The sequence below is a fragment of the Hirundo rustica genome, chromosome 1 (genome assembly GCF_015227805.2).
Source record: "Hirundo rustica isolate bHirRus1 chromosome 1, bHirRus1.pri.v3, whole genome shotgun sequence".
NCBI classification, from domain to species: Eukaryota; Metazoa; Chordata; class Aves; order Passeriformes; family Hirundinidae; genus Hirundo; species Hirundo rustica.
Genome location: NC_053450.1, coordinates 152908103 through 152917652, shown reverse-complemented (window position 1 = coordinate 152917652; position 9550 = coordinate 152908103).

Here is a 9550-nt window from a genome sequence, read left to right as displayed (position 1 = left end):
CTTGTGCACACACAGAGGGTTCATCTTTGGGATCACGCCAGGGTTTCTCACCATCAAGGGGCAGGTTCTGCTGGACAGCCTCCCAGGTAAAGGGTGGCAGCATTTCCTCCATGGAAGAAAGGATTCCTCTCTATTTTAGGACTTTTTTGTTTGCCTGTTTGGGATTTTTATATAAACAAAATACCAAGTTCTTCAATTCCAGGAGCATACTGGAACTGTGAATTCCCCACAAAGAGAAGGCAGGTCCTTACAGTCCAGCGTAAACCCCCAAAATCCTCCAGAGCAGTACAATTCAAGGGACAACCCTGCTGTAAAGTTACTTTTGCCCAGCCAGCATTTTCCCATGGGCAGGACCGGCTGTTTTAGTTCTTCTGCTCCTGCAATTCCACCTTGGACACCTCTGGATTGTGCTCAGCAGCCTGGCACCTGAGGGCACTGTCACCACAGCACTGTGGCACATTATCCACCCTCCCACATGTGACACAGAGTGATTTATTAACTCTCACACAGGAAGTGTGTGGTGAATGGCAGGGCTGAGCCTGCTTCCTGAATTTTAATGTAATATCTCCTGGGCTATGCTTTCTCTGAAGATTTAAATTCAGAAAAGTTGACAGCCTTTGATGCCTTTCAGCTGCATTTCAATGTCTCAGAATTCAGTCATGCACATATTGCCCAGGTCAAATTCTGATTTGTGGTATCAAAGACAATTATTTTTCATTTTTTTGGTTCCTGGGTAGTCAATCTGCAATGCGAAATGTAACTTGACTGTCCTATTTGATTTTTTGATGGTTCCTTTCCTACTTCAACTGGAAAAGATTATTTTCCTAAAACGTTTTTCACACACAATAAAATGGAATTAGCCTTTTTTTTTTTTTTTTTTTTTTTAACACAACATACAGGGGACTTCTGGTTACTGAAGCTTGAAAGAGAAGAGCAATACTTCCAACAAGGCTCGAGCCCTCAGCAGAAATACAAAGTAGCTGAGTGGGACTATTTGGACTGAAAAAACACAGTATATTTGCGTTACTAATTTTATTCTGTGTGGGAGGGTTCAGTCATCAATAATAAAGGCCACTCTCCACAAAAAAAAAAAAAAAAAAAAAAAAAAAAAAAAAAAAAAAAGTATGATTATTGTTATAAATCTGAACAAACCAACTTGCCCTGCCTGGATCCAGGCAGACAAACTGAATTACAGAATTTAGGGTACCAAAATCCTAAAGCAGTGTCAGGGAGAAGAAGACACATGACCAGTAGGTCGAGGGAGCTTATTCTCCACAGAGATGCCACAGAGCTACAGCCCACCTCTGAGAGAGAATGACTGGGAGTCTTGCTAATAGATCCCTTGGGTGAATCACAGTGAAATAAAACTGAGTTAAAAGGTAGGTTTATTTAAAAAAAAAAAAAAAAAAAAAAAAAAAAAAAAAAAAAAAAAAAAAAAAAGTTGCAATGGAAAAGAGATATTTGGATGTTATGGTTCCTTTCTGTAAAAATATAAAAATATAATGAATATTTACATAAGGGGAAGGAAGGAAGGAAGGAAGGAAGGAAGGAAGGAAGGAAGGAAGGAAGGAAGGAAGGAAGGAAGGAAGGAAGAGAAGAGAAAGGAAAAGAGGGAAAAAGAGAGAAAGAAAAAGAAAGAAAAGAGAGCAGAGAAGAAAGAAAAAAAGAAAGAAAGAAGAAAGAAAGAAAGAAAAAAGAGAGACAGAAAGAAAGAAAGAAAGAAGAATAAAAGAAAGAAAATAAAGAATAATAAAGAAAGAAAGAAAGAAAGAAAGAAAGAAAGAAAGAAAGAAAGAAAGAAAGAAAGAAAGAAAGAAAGAAAATTAATAATGATGATGAAAGAGATCACTACCCATGGATCCAGCGGCAGGCTTGAACATCATTCTGTAGTTTAAAATAGACAAACTTATTTGTCTAAACACAGATATCTACACATGTACAAAGTATCTGAGTGCTCATGGTGGCCAGTGAAGGTCTGATTGACGCTGTGGGGTCGAGAGGGCTGCTCCAGGCACCTGGTGGAGGATGGAACCCTGGGATGGACCTTCCAGTCCCTCCCTGAGTTTGGTTTCCTGTCGGTCCCTTGGGCCACCAGTGACTCACAGAGTGGATGATTCCGAAATGGGCATCTCCAGGACCACTTGACACTGGTGTTGTCACAACTGGATCAGGAGTGGGGTCTGGACACAGCCTCCACTGTGCATAAACAAGATGCTGTTTGGAGGGAGAGATCCGAAATACAGCCTGGCTGCTTTCACATGGGAAAATGTTTGCAGGCCATTTGCCTCTTTGGGGTTGAACAATTTCCTTCTCCAGCAGAGCAGGGAGAAAATGTCACTCTGATTTTGAGATAATGGCTGCTGTTATCTACAAGAGGGACAGGATGTGAGCACTGAAGGTCTTGCTTTGTGCATTCCAGACCATAAATTCCAGAGGGTACATTATTCTCAGAGTTTCTTACAGGGAGGGATACAAGATTTCTCCTCTCTAATGAGCAGTGAAGGAAGGAAGGAAGGTTATGTAAGAGGTAAAAAAAGTCACAGAATCACAGAATGGTTTGAGGTGGAAGCGACCTTAAAGGTCATCCGGTTCCACCCCCTGCCATGGGCAGGGATGTCTTCCACCGTCCCAGGCTGCTCCAAGCCCCATCCAGCCTGGCCTTGGACACTTCCAGAAATCCAGGGGCAGCCACAGCTTCTGTGAGCACCCTGTGCCAGGATCTCCCCACCCTCACAGGGAAGAATTTCTTCCCAATATCCCATCCATCCCTGCCCTCTGGCAGCAGGAAGCCATTCCCTGTGTCCTGTCCCTCCATCCCTTGTCCCCAGTCCCTCTCCACCTCTCCTGGAGCCCCTTCAGGTCCTGGAAGGGGCTCTGAGCTCTCCCTGGAGCCTTCTCTTCTCCAGATGAGCATTCCCAGCTCTCCCTGGCTCCAGAGCAGAGGGGCTCCAGCCCCCAAAGCATTATATTAGATAAATGTTGGTCTCAAGTACTGGAGATAAATAATATTCTTAAAGTACATTTACCCTACTGCTCCAATCACTTTCTAGTTTTCACTTTCTGATTTGGGCAACTGCTTCTAAAATCTAGCACCAGCTTTTAATTCTCACCTCGCTTCCTCCTGCTTTTATTTTTAACACTGGAGTAACAACCAAGCATAGTGCCAGGGATTGACAATTCCCTATTGTTCTGTATCACAACAAGAAGACTCTCTGGAGAACTGGGTTTGATTCTTGACTCTGACATTGAACTGTGGCATGGTTTTGGGTAAATCCCCTTTCGATTTCATCTTGGTTGGTTGAAAATTCTCATTAAATTTCATTTGTTTCATTTCCATATTTCTGGTTTTAGTCTTAGGTGAGATTTATTTATGCAAGGTAGGAAGGTTGCCTTTCAAAGCATGAATTAACCATCCTTTAAGATAAAAATTACCTCCTTAGGTACCTGTTTTTCCCCAGTGACTCCAAAAAATGGAAGACTTACATAGATTGGGAGATGTAAATTTTAAATATTTATAATTAGGTGAGGTGAATTTCATGTTTTATAAGTAGGACCTCAGGCACAACTACTTTCAATATGTTGTTTATTTAAATGGCTTAAATTGAGAGCTCTCTTGATAAAATTAATTGTGATCAATTAACATATCAACCTGAATCCTTCTCTGAAGCTTGGGGAAGCATAAGATCTTGTGGCTTGCATTTGGCAGCAAAAACAAGAAGAAAAATAAAAAAAATACAATTGTGAAAGTTTTGTGGTTTGTGAGCTTCATTTTCTGTCATTTATGTGGTCAATTAACAAAGAAGAGCACAACACAAATATTTTAATTTGGCTTTTTTTTTGCTTTTGAATTTCAGCAAGGGCAGATTGTACAAATATATAAAAAATAATTCTTTAGGCAAGCAGGGCCTCCCTTGGAGAAGGAATATAGGCAACCTCTGGGGCAGAGATTCCCAGCTGCTTTCCAATGATCTTTTGGTTTTGTGCTTGGCTGCAAGGAAAAACTAGAGAGCGTGTCTGTCAGGACACGGCTCTCATTGAGAGGAAATTGAAGGAAATCAGGACACAGGCTGCACAGAGAGCTTCCAACCAGCCAGCTGAGCTACCTGTTAGTGATAAATGACTCAAAATTCACAATGATCATTTCAGAGCTTCATTACAGCTTCAAATTTCATGTTTATAAGATCTCCCAAACTCATGTTATTATTCCTCCGTTAGCCTCTTCAATCATTTAACACCACAGAACAAATATATTGGCTCTTTTTAGGCTACTTGGAAGATGCTTGACAAGGAAATGCTTGATTTCCTGGAGCAGCATGTTCTATGGATAAACAAGCATGGAAATGGCTCCTTTCTCTCATGAATTAACGGCATGAGGAAGAGCTTTGGTGACATTCCAGGCTGGGAACAGTCACTGAGCTTTTCTCTCCTGTGTTTTCCACAAAAGACATTCTGGAAGGCATTAGGTCTGGAGTGGCAGAAGAAAGGTGGCAGGAAGAGTCCCTCCTGAGCAGAACTCCATCCACTTGATTAATGTGTGGAGAGATGATTTATGCAATATATTAACAGCAACAGCTGTTTGCCATGGTATTTTTAGTGGCTGCATCTGCAGTTAAGTCCTGACCACAGTAAAAATCAAGCACCCATCCTTAATATATTCAAAATCTTCTGGAGATGGAGAGAACACCTCTCCCATGCTGGGTTTCACTTGCACTTCCTCGGTTCAGCTCTCCCTGACTCAGCTCTTCTGAATGGCTTTCATTCTCATCCAGCTTTCCCTCTGCAGGGAGGAAATAATTCTGGGCTGTTCCACCAGGGAAAGAAAACTGCTGATGTTCAAGTGGTTTGAGCAGCTCTGTGTGCACTACCAGCTGACAGCGTGTCCTGCAGAGCAGTGACTGCCAGATGATGGACAGATATTGCTGCTCGGAAGAGATGAGCGCGTAGGAAAACAGTCAGACAAGCCAGCAGATGAATAGATCGGCTGCTCCCTGATTGTTTCTGATGCCAAGATTACAAGTGTAAGAGACTGACTGATTGATTATCTTCCTCCTCGAGACTTAATGGTTATAATAATAGCTGGGGTCAATCTGCCAGCAGTTGCTCATGAAAAGTAATTAATCTGGTTCATACCCTCACCCAGGGGAAGATAAATTATGGATCCATCTTCCTCTGGTTGTCCTTTGCAGAATTTCCTGGCTTCTAAAGCACTCTCACTCCAGATACAGGAGAGAAGTAGAATCTTAAAATCTGTGAAAGCTCAGAAAGAAAATGTCAGTCATCTAAAAGTGAAAGAAATAAACTTGGAGTCAACTCTTCATCTCTGCTTTCACATTCTCTGGTGTGATTCTCTTCTCCCAGAAGGAATCGAGTTCTCTGTATGTGCCACTGTCCTGCGCTGCAAACTGCTCGTGTGGTTGAATCATCATCTTCTGAGAAACCCATTGTTTGGGGCAGACAGATGAAACTGGATTCGTTTCATCTAAAAGCAGAGTGTCTTTTGAAGTGAATTCATCAGATGGTTGGGCTAGATCATTACTGTAGGTCACTTCCAGTGGAGAAATTCTATTCTATTCTATTCTATTCTATTCTATTCTATTCTATTCTATTCTATTCTATTCTGTTCTGTTCTGTTCTGTTCTATTCTATTCTGTTCTATTCTACTCAACTTTTGAAGCCAAATTTGTAGGTGGTCAGGGGAGACTCCTTCAAATGTCAGTTGAATCTCCCTTAAGATGTGGCCAACAGAGTTTGGATGAAGTAGAGGTGGGAAGTTCTGGATTCCATCTCACTGGATTTCTTTTTAATGACAGTAGAGGTGTTTTGCACAAGCAACTGAGATCTGATTCCTTACTTCAGGCTAGCTAATAGAAGGCAAGAAAACTTCAGCTGTTTACTTGTTTTGTCTGCACTAATTTATTTCTGTCACTCACTGAGACTTCTTTTATGTCTCTGAAGGCTTCCTGAACATATTCCTGCCACCATTTCCCACAGCCTCCCCTGAGACAATGTCTAAAAGTTGCAGTGATGTCTAAATTGGGGATTTAAAGCTTGCTCCAGCAATTAGCCATGTAGGTTTAATTGCCATGCAGTCAGATTTATGCATCATCTGTTATGCACCTTTGAAAAACCTTTCCCTCCACATAAGCAATAAATATGCACAAAGACTCTCTTCTGCTTTCAGGCCTTTCAGCAGCTGAGAGGACTAAACGCTACAGAGGTGCTCTATGGGGCCATGAATTTTGATTAATTCCCCCACAATTTGCATACCTAACTAAACAGATTTCCTTCATCATCTGAGCACTGCCACCAGTTCTTAGCGTTATGTTTGGTTCCCTTTCCAAGGCTGGGAAGTTTTAACTTTAGAAGAAATATTTCATAAAAGAAGATGCTGCTTCTTCAACTTTTGCTGTTCCAGATCTTTCAGGCTTTGTTTGCCTGAGATTCTGAAATGCTTGAAGTCTCCGTGGGTTCATTTCCACTCTCTTGAGGAGACACTACAGAGAGAGACTAGAACTGAGTCTTGTCTGTGGTGTCTAACCTCCAGACGGGTATTAAAAATAAAAATAAACTTTTTCTCAACTGTAACGCCAAAACCCTGTTTCCATGGTAACCACAATGTCACTGGGTGAGTGCTGAGATCAGTCTTTTCGGGTCCCATTGTCCTTGGGCGTCCTTCTGCACTGCCCCTGGGGTCTGCAGAACCGTTCCTCTCACATATCCTCGCTCCTTTCTCTGGATGAAGTTGCAGGGGGTTTTCCCTGCCTTTTTAACTCTGTGATGGCAGAGTCACCCCACTGTCACTGCTGGGCTTGGCCTTGGACAGTGGCAGGTCCCTGTTGGAGCCTTTTGGCAGCATCGGACATGGGGGAAGCTTCTCAGCTTCTCACAGAAGCCACCGCTGTAGCCCTCATCACCAAAACCTCGTGTGCAAACCCAATGTAATTTCTTGTGAAAACTGATACACATAATACGTGAAATATACAGGGAAAGATGGTATGGAAAAGCTTGTTCTAGAGAATAACAGAAATAAAATTTCTTCAGCTGAAATCCTGAAGAATTCATGTAGCAGATTATAAGGCTTTCTTTGTTTGATTGCTTTTTGTTTATGTAAAACTTTATTTCATGAACACTGACCAAGCAGAGCTGTAGAGAAAAGCAGATTGGAAAAATCAGTTGTAAGGACCACGTTGCAGATCTGCTTGACCTTTTCAGTTTGCCCTCTGGAAGAATTCAGAGCATGCAGCAGCAGGTTTCTCCTCTTCACAGCCCCAAACATCTGAGACATGAGGGGAGTAAATCAAACATTTCACCTGTTGAACATGTCCAGGGCTGTCTCCTGAGCCTCCTGCAGTAGAGACTGAAATAAGCAGCACAGCAAACAAGAGAGGCAGTGGAACAGGATTTGATGCTTCTCAGCTAGTTCACTTTGTTTCACCTGCTGCAGAGAAACTGCCCTGATTTCCTGTCTAATGTGTATGTCTGTCTCTTGTGATTTTCTCTGGTGGGCAGCTGCATTTGCCATCTTTTTTCAGCTTCTGTGCCTGCAATATCTCTCAGAGCACCTCTGTTCTTCATTCTGCTCCTCCCTTAACTTTCCTTCCCACTCTTGGTACCCTGCATGTCTTGTTTCTCTAGGAAGCAGTGGGATACTGAAAGGATGAAGGGACTGGAGCACAAATCTTTTTAGGACCAAGTGACAGAGCTGGGGGTGTTTAGCCTGGACAAAAGAAAGATGAGGCCAGGCTTTAGTGCTCTCTGCAACCACCTGAAAGCAGGTTATAGCCTGAAGGGGACAGTTTCTTCTCCAAAGTCCTGAGGAACATGAGGACTTGGCCTCCAGCTCCACCAGGGGAGGTTTAGAATGGATATTAGGGAAAACTTCTTCCCAGAAAAGGGTTGTCAAGCAGTAGAACAGGCTGGGCAGGGAAGTGGCGGAGTCCCCAGTCCTGGAGGTGTGTAAAAGGCACAGATGTGGGCGTAGGGGGATGTGGTTTAGTGGTGGGCTTGACTGTTTTGGGTTAATGGTTGGACTCAATGGTCTTAGAGGGTTTTTTTCTCCTCCTAAATTATTCAATAGGAAAGATTCATCCCACTTTCAGCTGCAATTCACTTGCAAAAAAACACTTACACATGCATGCAGTAAAGATAGGATTCAGCTGTGATTCCTGAATTGGGATTCAAATGCTGCAATTTAGACTTTTAAAGTCAGATGCATAAAAATTAAACTTCTAAATTAAACAGAGAACAATTTAAAAGCCACTGCTGAGTGATAACACATCTGCAGTATGGTTCATCTCACTGTCTTACACATTTTGCTTAGGAAAAAAATAACCAGCCCCTGGAGGTGCCTCTATACCCTGCTGACTCCCTAGGGAGCCTCTGGCACACACCTAGATCTGGATCAGAGAAAATCCAACAATGTGGGACAGTATTTAGGATCCAAGACAGATTTTTGACAATTATTAGGTTCCCAAAGTTTAGCCACTGTAGTTTAGTTTTGCTGAAATCTTGTCAAGATAATCAGAAGAGGGAACACATGAGTCAGAAGATCTGAAATAGACATTTTTAAAATTTACACCCCTGCAAAAGGAAGAATACCCTGTGTTTCTGAGCTGCCTTCACTGGCTGTCTTTTACCAGGGAGAGATTGAGTTGCACTCTGCTTCTTAGGCTTGATCTCATTTATATTTCATACCTTGGCTCAGAGACCCGTCCTGAACCTCAGAGCTGAATTCCTGATGCACCTCTGCTGAAAATGGGAGGGCAGCTTTAGCCAGACTGAGACCTTTTTTTCCTGGAGGTTTTGATGACTTCTACTTCAGGCAGATTTTTAATCACCCCTTGCAGAAGAGAGCTGCTCACCAGCACTAACAACCTGCCCTGTGCTGAGCCGAGCCCGTGGCTCCCCTGCCAGCATCCCTCCGGCTCCACTGCTGCGGGGCCGATTCCTGCCCTGCAGCTGAGCATCCACAGCAGAGCAGTTCATGCCTCCTCGCCCTGCTGGGTTATTTATCCAGGCTCCCCTGTTGCACACACCCCAGCAATGGGCTCTCACACTGTTTTTTTTTTTTCCCAGCACGTGTCAATCCCTGCAATTCATTGGCTTTTGAGGTGAGCACAGAGCAGCCACAGAGGCCTTGGACTGCCCTGCTGATGATTCCTCTGTTTACCCGGTGGGAAACCAGCTGCTTGCTGTTTGTCCAAGTTGGCTGCTAAAAGCCTTGTTTTTCTCATAAGAAAAAAAAAAAAAAGCCCTCAGCACTCCAAATCTCAAAAGCCTCATGTTTTTTATGAGGATCTTTTATCAGCATATGTTCAATCGTTGCTTGTATCTGCTCTTGCTGATGGGCACATGCTGGCATAGACTGGTTATAATATCTTTATTGAGATATTTAGGTGGTTACAGGTCCTGGAGATATTTTATAAATGCTCAGGTAAAGAGACATGCAGGGGAAAAACAATGTGGAATCAGAGAATCACAAAATCAGGGAATGGTTTGAGTTGGAAGGGATCTCCAAGATCATCTCATTCCAGCCCCTGCCATGGCAGGG